The sequence below is a fragment of the Pan troglodytes genome, chromosome 9, assembly GCF_028858775.2.
Source record: "Pan troglodytes isolate AG18354 chromosome 9, NHGRI_mPanTro3-v2.0_pri, whole genome shotgun sequence".
Taxonomy (NCBI): Eukaryota; Metazoa; Chordata; class Mammalia; order Primates; family Hominidae; genus Pan; species Pan troglodytes.
In genome coordinates this window covers 124,089,482-124,103,238 of record NC_072407.2, presented here as the reverse complement: position 1 = coordinate 124,103,238, position 13,757 = coordinate 124,089,482, and the positions used below count along the sequence as shown (strand labels likewise).

Below are 13,757 nucleotides of genomic sequence, written 5' to 3'. Positions count from 1 at the left end.
CCCTTCACCAGGATCTTGTCCCACGGCCACCCGTCCAAGGATTGCAACTAAATCAGCAGGCTCGATTGGGTGCTCGTCACTGGAGCTTTTCTGTTGTGGCTGGTGGGCAAATGTTTTGAACTTCCCTAATTTGAGAAGGGACTGAGCACATGGCTCACCTTCCAACTGCCTTGGTGTGCATCTCACTAATCCCACTATCATAGCGAGGCAGGGAAATACACACTCACACACACGCACACACATGTACACACACATGTGAGCATGCACACACAAACACACATATGCACACATACACACAAACACCTGCAAAAACACAAACACACATAAGCATACACACTTGCACACACACAAACATACATCCTCAAATATGCATGCACGCACATAGAGGAGACACACACAAAGGAACAAACACATTAACACACATGTGCACACATGTAAACACACACACATGCACACATGCAAAGTCACACATGTAAACCTACACACAGATTTGATTTGGGGACATATAGTTTGCTCCAGTGCTCTGAGCAATTATTTAGAACCTTTGTTGTCTGCCCTCTCTCTGTCCTGGGGAAGATTTTAGAAATTCTAATACGAGAGGCTGAGAAAGGAAAATATTGGCTTCTACAGTACAAACATCCCTGTCCTGAAAGAAAATGTTAATTTTCTTCTAAATCAAATGTTGACATATATCAGCTGCTACTGAAGATGTATCACTGTGGGACAAGCTCTCAGCTCCAGTGGGTGGACATCAGGCTGAAATCCCTCCTCCAAAATGCTAGCTGGTTTCTAACCTAAACGGGTTTGGTTTAGGTGTTTTTTGAATTGACCCACTTTGTTTTCAAAAAGCTGGTCTCTCTGGGACACCCTGAGTAGGGGAGCAGGATTCAACTTTGTCGAATGCACTGTTTTCTGCAGAAGCCTAGGCCCCTACGCCGTCATCTGCAGTGATGCAGGCTCTGCTTGCATCTGCCAGGGGCACAGGATTTTAACCAAAGATGTGGGAGGGGGAAAAAGTATAGGGGTATGGAGAAATGAAGGAATCTACAGACTAAAGGAAATTTCCAGTGCTAGATGTTTTACCTATCCTTTCCCCATTGCTCCCAAAATATGCACTGTAAATATTCTTTGTTCAACACCTATGTTTTTAAAATCCAAATTAAGATTTCTCTACTTTTCCCCCCAACTAATCACACACACACACACATGCACACAAACACACACACCCTTTTAACTTGTTAAGTTTGAAAGATGATGATATCTACAACCCGTGTGCTTTGCCAGAATGCACGGTTAGGGCCAAGATTAATGCAGAAGGTTGGTGCAACGTTGCCGCAGAGCAGCGTGATCAGAATACAAGATGGAGCGTAGGGGGAAAGGCCAAGAAATATGTCTGCGCTTGGAGTTTACACAAGTCTCCTTAGCAACTTGTCTGCATTTATTTTTCCCTTAATGTGTGTGGGTTTATTCCAAACCCTGAGTGAAATGGGAGTTGAGTTTCTGACAGTCCCCTATTTCCCTTCTTCGGGGGCAAAATTGTTTCATTTGGTGAGTGAGGCTTTCTCTTTTTTACCAGCTCCTTCTCCTCCCTTCCACCCCCCACCCCTCCCATTGAGGGAGCTCTGATCCTTTGCATTGTGACTTTGTGGTCTGTTGGTAGCTTTCCAGAAATCCACCTCTCCGTGGGGGAATGAGAGAGCCTGTTTCTGATGGCTACAGCTGTGCAGATTTCTGCCACAGCCTTGCTGCTTCAAGTGCACGATCCTGTGTGTGGCACAAGTGTAAATATGCCTGTTATACGCCTGGGTTATAAAATCTGGGAGGAACAACGGCGCTCCTTTCCTCTCTGCTATTTTTCTTTTTCTGTCTTACTCTCCTCCCTTTCTATCTCTCACCACCCCTCCCCCAACACAAAGACCCTGTAATTCTAATTAGAAGATGAATATAAAGCTATTAGGAAAAAACCCTGACTTTTAGGGATTTGATATGTTGGATTTTATGTGGCTGGGCTTGCTGCAGGGGAGACGACCATAAATTCTGCAGTGGTTTTACCTAAAATTGTTTTTACCTTGAAATAGCTCTAGGGGAGTATACATGCTGCCTCACTGGAGCCGATGCTGAATATAAATCTTCATATTTCTCTTTCTGCCCCCTCCCATTTTAGAGTCTGGGGAAAAAGGAAAAAAGAAACCTAGCCAAAAAAATGTTAAGGTTTGACTTTGGCTCTTTTACAAACAGATGTTGCTTGTCATTCTCTTGTTGTTAAGCAGGCATCAGATTGGATCAAGCAGCAGTTGTGTGTGTGTGTGTGTGTGTGTGTGTGTGTGTGTGTGTGTGTGTGAGAGAGAGAGAGAGAGAGAGAGGAAGAGTTAGGAGGTTGATGGAGGGCTAGAAAGCAAAATAACCAGATCAATATTTGGGACAAGTTGAGAGCGAGAAGTAAGGAAAATAGTCTAATACTTTTTTTCTTTCCCAACTTCAATTTGGTGAAGAGTATATAAAATCGTCTTCTAGTTGGTTGGTTGTTGTTCCAAACAAAGAGAGACATGTGGAAATCAATAGACATGGAGAGCCCTAGGTGGAGAAACGCTGACCTGCTGGGTGAAATGCAGAGAGACAGGGGTGTGTGACTTTTCCTCTGAGTGGATCTGCACCCTGGAGTAAGAAAAAGGTCTTTCTGTTTCAGCTGAACATCTTTTCTTGGGTTTGAAGGTTGCTTTTTTTTTTTTTTTATAAGTATCATTTTGGACGTTCCAGGCTCCTCTATAACTTTCCCAGAACAAGACTCCATTGTCATGCGGTCAAAACCCTCAAGAAATACTCACTCTTTACATATTATGTATCTCTTTTCTTGCAGGATTCAATCTTCAAATCTTCCCAAGCCATCCTATCCACCCACTTTCTCATCTAATTGTGAGATACTTTCTCAAGAGCAAAACATAGCTTTGAACAGAAAGTGTTAAAGTTGGCTGGTGTCTATGGAAGCATTTATATAGCATATAGTTCACTTCTATTAAAGAGATGACAATCATCTGATTTTTAAAAGTACGTGTCTGATGTTTCTATGTCAGAATCAAAGTCTTGTTATTTTTTCAAATTTCAATTCTCCTCCCCTGCTTTATTAGCAAAATAGCTAGAAAGGAAGTTGTAGGCTGGCATCATTGTTTGCATTTTAAAAAGGAAGAAAAATTGTCATCCTGAGCAAACTTATTCCTTTCAAAAGTGAAAGTAGTATCCCTTAGCCAGCGCACACGATACAACTTGTTACTGGCAAAGTCTCTCTTTTGTTTCATCTAGTGTGTCAAAAGTGAATTTGCCATCAATTTCTCACTCTCAAATAGTTAATTTCTGTTATATGCCTGTTTTAAGTGAATATTAAGTGGGTTTAAGATTTTTTTAATTACAGAAAAGTAAGCTCACTATTCAAATAGTCTAAGAGTGTCTTTTGTTTTCATCCGATCTATCTTCTATTATACCATTTTCCATCTTTTCTCTTTGCTTGATCTGCACACACTTGCATTTATCATTTTCGTAAAATATTGTTTAGTGTGGGCAGGGTGTGGTGGGATGAAGATTATAAATATCCATCAATCTTCAGTGTTCCATTTGCTTGAAAGAAACATGAAAACCATGGCATTGCTTTGCCATTCTCCTCGCTCCCTACTCCCTTCTGGCCAGTTTTTCCTTGTAAAAAAGAATGAGTTCTACCTAAGCTAACTGGTTTTGATGCCAAAAGCCTCTGCGTCATATCCTTGAGCGCTGCTCCCACTCTGTGGTCTGATATCCTTGTGGCAATGTCCCAGGTGGATAAAACGTGGCACGACAATTGGCACCAATGAATTACTCTTGGAGTAGCAATTGCTGGATGTGCCTCTTTTGTTGAGGTGATTGGATCTTTTGGCAAAAACCAATGACTGCAAAGGATGAGAGAAACGATCAGAAAAACTGAAAAGCTGTAGGAGACCAAACACTAGTGTCTCCCCTGCTTCAGGGGACACCCACTGTCAGAGTGAACGACAAAGGTTAGATTTGAACAAGCTTGCTTGCTTGCTTGCTTTTTTCTTTCTTTCTTTCTTTCTTTCTTTCTTTCTTTCTTTCTTTCTTTCTGTTTCTCTTTCTTTTCTTTCCTTTCTTCCTACTTTCTCTTTCTTTCTCCTTCTTTCTTTCTCTTTCCTTCCTTCCTTCCTTTCCTTATTCTTTCCTTTTTTTCTTCTCTTTATTTTTTCTTTATTCTCTATCTTGCTCTTTCTTTCCTTTCTCTGTCTCTGGCTCTTTTTCTTTTTCTCTCTTTTTTCTTTTCTCTCTCTGTGCTGCTCTCTTTTCTCTTTTTTTCTCCTTCCTTCCATCCTTCCTTCCTTCCTTCCTTCCTGCTGTCCTTCCCAGATAAAAAAAATTGTCTGGTCAAACTGTCCCATCTGTTTGGGACAAAGGAGATCCACTGAGATTTTGTACAAGACGTACGTCTTTAAAAAGGAAGGGGGGTAGAGGGCAGGAAATCTTTCCGTTGGTGTCGTTCTGCTGATGTCACCATGGATTCAGTGTTCAAGTCCACAGCCAGGCAAAACTCAAATAAATTTTCCTTTTTGCAAGCAGCTGCACTGTGAGTTCGCCTTCCATTAGTAAAGGGACAATGAAGGAAAGGCAAACCCCGCGTCCAAAACATGGCCAATGAAAGGACACTGGAATGGAAGCCAGGAATCCTGCTGTGGTGGAGAGGCATAGACTCATGAATCCACCACAATCGGATACTTGCTTCTTTTTAACAGCCCTATCAGCCGAGAGAAATAATGACTCCTGAATCATTTGACAGTAAAAAAGTTAAAATGATGTCTCAATGGCGCTGCATCATGCCAGGTAATCACTGCCCAATTCATTGATTATTCCTTAAACTATTCTTAACCATAGATAGCCTATCTCTTCATCATGCTTAGCAAGTGAGTGGTTTGGTATAAAACATTTGTACAAAAGTATGGGAGTATTCCGAGACTTCACATTCCTATTTGATCATTTTTCTGGTAAAATTGTTCTCAAGGTCCAAGCGTAGCCAGGGGAATTCCAGGAAAAATGTGAAGTTACTTATTTGCAGAACCTATTTATTATGCGTTGTTCTGGAAATGAAGTAAACATAATGGTTCCCGATGTTTTTCTAGAAATACTTTTATTTCAGTTTTTGTTTTTCTTTTTACTCTTGTTCTAGTGTTACTTTCAACTTTACAAAAGAGTTGGGTGGCAAAAAAAAAAAAAAAAAAAAAAAAAACCAACCAAAAAACAAGTAAAAATTCTTAACCCATTTTAAAATATTGTAAATGTCTTATTTTCCAGATGCGCGTGGATGATTTGAAGATATTAGCCTAACAAGATGGAAGCAGGTTTAAAATTTTACATAAGAAGTTACCTTTTTCAGGTAATGGTGTTTTTCTGTAATTTTCCCAAACCTTTCGTTTCCTCAAGTATTGCAAATTTTTAGGGCATGCTTGAATGATTTAATTATGAAGAATAACTACATTTTAAACTTAATTTTTTAAAAAAGAAAGCAGTTTTATAATTTTCATAGCCAAGGAGTAGAGCAGGCATGACATTCAACTCTATGGAGTTTGGAAAATTTTTAGAAATTTATTACTGAACAGCACTTGGTTTTTTGGATTTGAAAATTAAGCCATAGAGCTACAACTAAATTCTGTTTTGCCAAACTTCACAGCACCAGCAGGCTCTGAGCAATCATAAGCATTTGAAACTAGCAGGCACTGCCCCTTAACTCTGTCGCTATCTTGGGCATTTGAATGAAAAAATATAAGTATTACAGGATTGGCTCTAAAAAGCCTACCATGTGTTCTGAATTCCTGGAAGATAGAGCTTATATAAATTACATAATAACAATATTGATTTTTTTTTACTTTAGTCATAGATTGGCAATACTATATGGCACTTTATGAAACTATTCCCATGCATATATTCAGTGAGTAGGATTTGATCTTAGCTTTCATGATACAGGCAGTTTCCTTTTAGTGTCATTGAAGGGCTTTATGCCACCTAAAAATGTTTAATAACATAAATTATATATTTGCTTTATAAGTTACATTACTCGGCCTTTGTCACTGCTTATCAGCATTAACCCATATTTTCCAACTTGTTAATATTACTAAGAGAGCCCACGGATTCTTGCTTAATGAAGCAAGCCAAAATTTCTTCTGTAAAAAACCCCTCATTTTCCTCCTCAACACAAAGAAGATTCTTAAAGGACTTATTCAATTAATACTTTAAGAAAAATATCTACTCCCAAACAAACCATCCCTTTACTAGGTCAGTATTTGATTTTCTTCTCGTTTTTTTCCTGCAGCCTGGGTATCTTCTGGTTGCTCTTTTATTTTCTAAAATGGAAACTTTGGATTGTTTGGAGGTTAACACTACAAACCATTTGAAATGAAAAACTTCTGTCTGTTCTATATTTGCCAAGGAAAGGGAGAGCTGCCCCCAGCTGAAACGCAGCATTGAGCTCCTTTCTGTGGAGGTCAAGAGCGCCATGCAAATTTATGAAAGTGGTGCTATTTGAATGTCTCAGTGTACCACTTTGATAGATCTTAGTCTATCGCTAACAAATATTGTATCGTTCTAGTAAGGGTGATGATAACAATTCGTTCTCATTACTCTGGGACGTTGGGCTTATTCTGCTCCATTATAATAGGAGCACCTACATCCCCCACATTCCAGCAATATTTAACAGGGTTCAAAGTGGCCATCCTCAAATACCTCTAGCCCCATGCCTTTGTCAGAGAGACGGAAGGAAAAGAAGCAGCTCAGAGCTTATTTAAAAGTCTTTTATTTTAGAAAGGAAATGAACATTTTAAAATAAAATAAATAAAGACCATCTGGGGGTGACTGATTTGGATACTACTTACTTCCACTTGCTATTGTTATTTCTTTGGATCTGAAAATTAAGCCACAGAGCTACAACTAGATTCTCAGTTTTGCCAACCTTCACAGCACCAGCAGGCTCTGAGCAATTGTACCACAGCTCACTTGTGATAAGATGGGGAAACAACAAAGTATCTATGAATGGTTATGTCTCAGTTTCTGTTCATCGTACTGTTGGTTTCCTGTTCTCTTTATTTAACTTTTTAGGTTGCATACACGAGGGCCTGCGCTTTTCTCTGAATAATTCCTCAATTCAGCTCTGTCTTTTTTTGTTCCCCTTGGTAGGGCTTCAGTTCATCTCCCAGATTCTTTTTTTTTTTTTTTTTTTTGAGACAAAATCTCACTCTGTTGCCTAGGCTGGAGTGCAGTGGCACAATCTCGGCTCATTGCAACCTCTGCCTCCCAGGCTCAAGCAACTCTCATGCCTCAGCCTCCAGAGTAGCTGGGATTACAGGCGCACGCCACCATGCCCAGCTAATTTTTTTGTATTTTTAGTAGAGACAGGGTTTCACCCTGTTGGCCAGGCTGCTCTTGAACTCCTGACCTCAAGTGATCTGCCAGCCTTGGGCTCCCAAAGTGCTGGGATTACACACATGAGCCACCAGTGCCTGGCCCCAGATTCTTGAGAAAGGAGTGAATGTCCATTTGTTGAGGCAAATGAGATAATTATTTTGAGAGCCAGGATCCATAATTATAGCTAACAAAAGTTAAAAAGGTCTCTTTTTAGGTCCTGTAAAGGGATGGAGTCATGTGTGTTTCCCAGCAGCTAGGACAGGGAGTTATTTAGCTGTATAATATATGTCCCTGAAGTGCTTATGATTATGCCTGTCTTCAATACAATTCACAAAAGGTGTCGTTAATGAAAGTTCATTGTCTTGGATGTTCCCTTCTTATATGTAGAACATTGGCTTTGCAGAAAAAAAATGTTATGTTGACAAACGCAATCATTTTATAAGAAGGTCTCTGAAACAGATTCATCCCTGTTCTTTCAAACAGTATTGCGGGGGGCAGGGGGTGCGGGGGGAAGGAGGAACAACTATGTAATTTCTTCTATGGTTCAAATTTTACAGAGTACACCCAAACTTGCTCATTGTTGGTGTTTGAATCAATAATAAGTGTGGGGATGGGATGGGGGTGGGAACAAAAATGCAAACTTTTCCCGAAGATGGATCTTAATATACCTGAAAATCTACTCTAGAGTGGTTTTCAAAAAAAAAAAAATATACCTACAAATCCGTTGGTAGTACTTGCTAAGTTTATTCTAGTTGTTTTCCAGAATGCAAATAGGAAAATGAAAATTTCACCATCATTTTTAATGTAATGACAGGTATTTAAAGGAATGGACTTGCATTTGGGCTCTCATGTGTTCTTTCTCTCTGCCTACAATTTAAAGAAATTTCTTTATTCTGCTGGTTTGCCATTTTGGTATCACTTTGCCCAGATTATGTGTTCAGCAGTGAATAAATGAGTCTTCCATATATAAACAGTAAAATGATGAGGTTTACCTAAAGTCCACTGGATTTGTGGAAAAAGTGGAAACCAAGGGAAGCACGTTGGGGAGAACATAGAAGATATTGCTTAACTTTTGCTTTTGTGAGAGTGGGACGAAGTCCTTTCCATTTATGGCATAAAACAATTGAATGGTAGACTCTTTTATTGGATTAATGGTTGTAACATTTTATTTTCAGACATGTCACAGCCCCAAATGAGAGAAGACATTGAGGCCTGTTGCCACAAACCCGTAGATCCGAACTTGTGGTATTAGTCCGCACAAGCTTGTATCTATAGGTATGTGTCTGTTAGGCAATCTCACAGACCTGGGGCTTTGCTTATATGCCATTCAATATCCCTTCAAATTATTTCATTCTCCTTCTCTTCCCCTTAGTTTCCTTTAAGAGTGATAAAAATGGAAAAGGGGGCTGAGGTGGAGGAAGGAGACCTTTTGTCCTGAAATGAATGAGGTTCTTCAATGATGAATTAATAGGCTGGCCCTCAATTCCCATATCTCTTGTAACTGGTCTCTGCTGTCAAATTAGAAGGCTGGGCTTGCAGGTGAGGCAGCAAGAATTTGAGTGATTGCAACAACTTACTGTTGAGTGATGAGTAAAGAGATAAACAAGGGTTTGTTTTGTTTTCTGTAAGCCTAATTGTTTTCAAAGTTATTATGAAATTTTCTGGAAAGTGGCAGATGTGTTTACAGGACCAATTTCACCGTGATTTGGGTTTTTGGGTTTGCTTTGTTGCAATTCTTCCTCCCCCAATTTCCCCAATAATTTTGCTTCTGAAGATAAGGACTGATAAATCAGAATGGATGTGTTTAACTGCCTAACTATTTATACTTCTATTTATATCCAGCAGTGTAAGAAGGACTTCTTATAAAAAAGAGATCGCCTGTTTAGGTCCAAATTCATATTTGGCCAGAGCTGTTTTATAAGTCTTTATCCTGTTTAAAAGGCTGGAATGAAAATAATTTTATCCTCTTGCCTCTTAAATGTCACCATTGTGCCAGGATTGAAAAGCTAAACTGACCACAGATCAAAGCAAAACTGGCTATATTTGTTTCATTCCAACAATGTGAGCTGAGGAGTCTGTAAACAGAACTAGAACCCAGGGTGAAAAGTTGATCAGATTTGGATGACTCTAAAACTTTTGCATGCCCTTTTGGTAAAACATAGTGCCAGAAGTTCCCTTAAGATGTGTGTGTGTGTGTGTGTGTGCGTGTGTGTGTGTGTCCTCTTCTAACAAAAAAAGTCAACGTGAAGTAGTTGGTGGGTTAACATTAGAGAAAAGTTTGAAATTCAAGTGGATAAATTCTGTCTCCTCTTAAGACCTACTCAGGAATAACTAAAACTCTTTCTTTTATCCAGTATATAGAAATGAGATTTTGCATTTCCGAATTAGGACAGCCTAGGTACAGATGACATATGTATAAAGGGTAGAATTTGGAATTCTGTAATTGCTAGACCAAGACGACATTGTTTCCATGCATTTCCTTTGCATAGCACTGAGGAGGGTTGTCTATGGTGCTCAACCCCCTGCTTGCCAAGAAAGCATTGCTTTATTATAGAATGATGGCATATTACAACCCAAAGTGAAAGACTGTCCTCATTGGTGTGTGTTGTATAAATTGTTTGCCTAAGGCCTTTATCTACACAAAAAGCAAACAATTTACTTGGTTAGTTTTATATGCCTCTTTGAAGTGGTTAACTTGGAATGAATAAACTGCTAGCAAGTTAAATCAGTACCTCCACTAGATAAATACGTGTTTGATAATGGCAAAATCACATCTCTACTCATCATCCTTTAACCTGCTGTTAAGTGTACTACCATGGGATTAGCGGTGGAGTTCATGGATCCATGGGGACCATGAGCTCCCAGTATTCCCCATGCAGGAACAATACTGGGACTGCAAAATGGCCAGTGGGTGACTGCCAGATTACTTCTTTTAAGGAGGTTTTTAAAAACACATTATCCCAAGAAAAAAAGATTATATAGAGCAGTTGGCCCTTTCAAAGTTTCTAAAAGGCTTCAAACTTTGATTCATCTGGTTAGAAAATATTCTAGTGGAAAGCCCAAAGCCCCTGGACATTGGCCACAAGAAACAGGATATTAAACATTTTACATGATGATGAAATTCAGTATTTTTCCCTCCTTCCATGTTCATGAATGAATGGTTCTGTAGATATTAATTATTCCTTTGAGGCTGCCTCAGAGTGTACCAAATATCCTACAGGAATCATGCAGAAAGTAAAATAATTTCAGAATTTCCCCAGAAAGGCTTGGAAGAAATATTTCAACAGCTATTATTGCATGGAGGAAATGGAATGGGTATAAAGCAAACTAGTTTTATTAAATTTCTCAAATCATCACTATCAAAATATATTTAAGATGTAATACCAGGACGTGGTTTAGATTTGTTTTTTTAAAACAGGAAAAGAAACTTATTCCAAGAAATGCATTTGATAAAGCAGCTCACCCTGAGCAACTCACCCTGAATCATCAGAGTTTGAGGAGGGAGAAGCTGAGATTTAGCTTGAGAAGTTTTCTTATTTATATTTCAAAATTAATAGATGTATTTCTTTACGTGGGAAAAATGGTATGTGTATGATAGAATTAATTTTGAATTTTAAACTGATATGATTTCTTAGTTTTCCAATGTGCTTACGAATCATTCCTCAATATTTGTTAGGTCCTGTGGATCCTTATCTGTTGACTATGGTATTTAATCCCATCAAATGCCACCTAGGCTCTCTAATTAAGATTTTTAAAGCCTCTACTGCCTGTAATAGCACTGAATTTGTACAGAGAAGTCGATGTGAATGACTCTTCAAAGATATTCAAAGATTTATTAGAACCTAACATGGTAGTTAATAAAGTATGAATTGGAAAAAAAGCCACTTTTTACATTTGGCATAGCCGTAAGGCTAGAAAAATTATGATTTCTTCATTCTCTCATTCATTCAACAAACCTTTATGAATGTTTACTTTGTGTTCAGCACTTTGCTAAAGGACAAAGATATGACTCTGGCTTCAAAAAACTAATTATCTGATCAGGGGCCCCTTTGAAGAATTGCGTGTCAGCCATACAGACACATGTTTTAATGAATCCCATGTTTTAATCAAAACATTTGTCCAACTTCCAAATGCCTAATCAAATATAGAATATGTTTACTAATGGGGTGTCTCTGCTGTTTCCTAATCTCAGACACTCGTAGCATTGTTTGAGGTTTATCCTTACTTCGTTTGGAGGATTGCTGCTGGCAGCACTTAAAACCTCGGTGTTTGATAGCATGAGAGTCTGTTTACACATGTTCAGAGAATGTATGGAAGATTTTTTTTAAGTTAATAAGTACAATAGATTGCCTCTACCTGAAGATATACTACTGCTGTTCACCTATAAATACTACTTCTTGTTTTATTTTTCACTCGTACTTTTCGATAAGAATTTTTATGACATCATTCCATATCATAATTGCATGTTGTTATTACATGCCTACAAATATTTACACTAATTACGTAATGAGCCATAATTGCACTAATACATGATAATGGGCTAAAATCAGTGTAAATAAACAAGGAAATTCACAACCAAAAGAGCAGGGTATTGAAAACCATTAGTGTTCTAAGAGCAGCATCTTTATATCTTTGACCCCCAGAATAAGAACGTACATGGAAAAAGATCAATGTTTCCATTTGTGGGTATTTAAAAGCCCTCTGAACTGTATGTTGTGGCTGATTGACTAGCACTCTAGCACATGGATCTTATCCTCTCTTTGTTGTGTCTTCCTTTGTCAACACTTACTGCCCTTCCCCTGCCTTGTGTCCCATTCATAAGGGTTATATATCGTGATTGTGCTTACAGAGTCAGGCACAGTGTCACTGCAAGGTGAATGAAAAAATTCAAATTAAGAGGAAAGAAAATGAATTATATATTCTTTTTTGGTCACAGTAAATTTTAAATCTTCTACATAAGTGAGCATGTAGTAGCAGAAGACTCGGAAATACATCTTGAGTTTCCATAGGAGATCTGGGATTTAAGGTTAAACCGGCCAGATTGAATTCAGCCACTCTGATTTTTTGCCCTCTCTGGAATCTTAATAGCAAATCCATCTTACTATGAGTGAAATTCTAACATAAGTGGAAGAACAAAGGATTGGACATGAAAATACAAATGATCATCCCTTAACTGTAAGTTCATTTATACTCCCATGTATCCATTTATGCATATATTCTTCTCTTCATTTGACAAAGTTTGTTTGTTTTTTTTTTTTAATTTCTACGTGTGCCATCTACTCGCCATTGCAGATAATACCAGATTGGCAAAGGTGAATTATGGGGTCCCATTTTCACATAGCTTGGGGTCCAGCGAATGAGACAAACAGATAAACTATAATGCAATGATGTGAGAATTAAAGCATAAATGCATATATGAAATTGTGAGATAATCAGAGGAAGAACTCTTTCAAATGAGGCTTGAAGGATGAATGAGAGTTTTTTTTTTTGATAAAACTAACCTCCCAGTCTTTCTCCCAAACTAGGTAGCCTTGATCTAACAGAGGCAGCCCCCCGCTCCGCCCCCCAAAAAAAGCAGTTTCACCTCATCAAAGCATAAGGAAATAGGGTTGGAAACATTGGAAAAAAATCATTTTTCTCCAGGCTAGTGGAATAGCATGAAGAAACATCAATGCTATGGCATTTGAATCTGTCTTTTGAACACGATCAGTGCAGTAGAAGTATCAGGAAGATTCTCAGTGTGCTCAGATGTGCCTCCATCTCTATTTGCCTAGGCTGACCTAGCTCCTTTGTAGCACAGCCTTTACTGGGCAAAACCAGAGTCCAGCTAAGCAATGAGGAGAGGTGGCTTCTGATAGACCACAGAGCAGTCCTTGTGGGAAAATATAGACCTGACCAAACTTGAGTTTACATAGAAATGAGAAGTTGCTAAGCTTGTAGGAGCCTATCTCCTGCTCCAGCACCTGCCTGGGACTGAAGATACAGGAAAGATTCAGTTTAAAATTATGAGGCGAGTGGATCACAAGGTCAGGAGTTTGAGACCAGCCTGGCCGACATGGTGAAACCCCGTCTCTACTAAAAATACAAAAATTAGCGGGGCATGGTGACACACTACTGTAATTCCAGCTACTCAGGAGGCTGAGGCAAAAGAATCACTTGAACCAGGGAGGCAGAAGTTGCAGTGAGCCAAGATCGCAGCACTGCACTCTAGCCTGGGTGACAGAGCAAGACTCTGTCTTGGAAAAAAAAAAATTACAAGTGCAAACAGGGAAATAGGCACATTTTGTAGGTTGTTGAATAGACTGTTGGGGACAGATTTATGAGAAATGCTG

General features: G+C 38.8%; 1 non-coding gene across 1 annotated transcript; it reads left to right on the top strand.

The window, feature by feature from the left end:
- Positions 1-8,636: 8,636 nt before the first annotated feature.
- On the top strand, positions 8,637-8,716 carry MIR100 (microRNA mir-100). Its single transcript, NR_032013.1, has one exon. It is a non-coding gene; the product is annotated as a microRNA mir-100 (primary transcript).
- Positions 8,717-13,757: the final 5,041 nt, after the last annotated feature.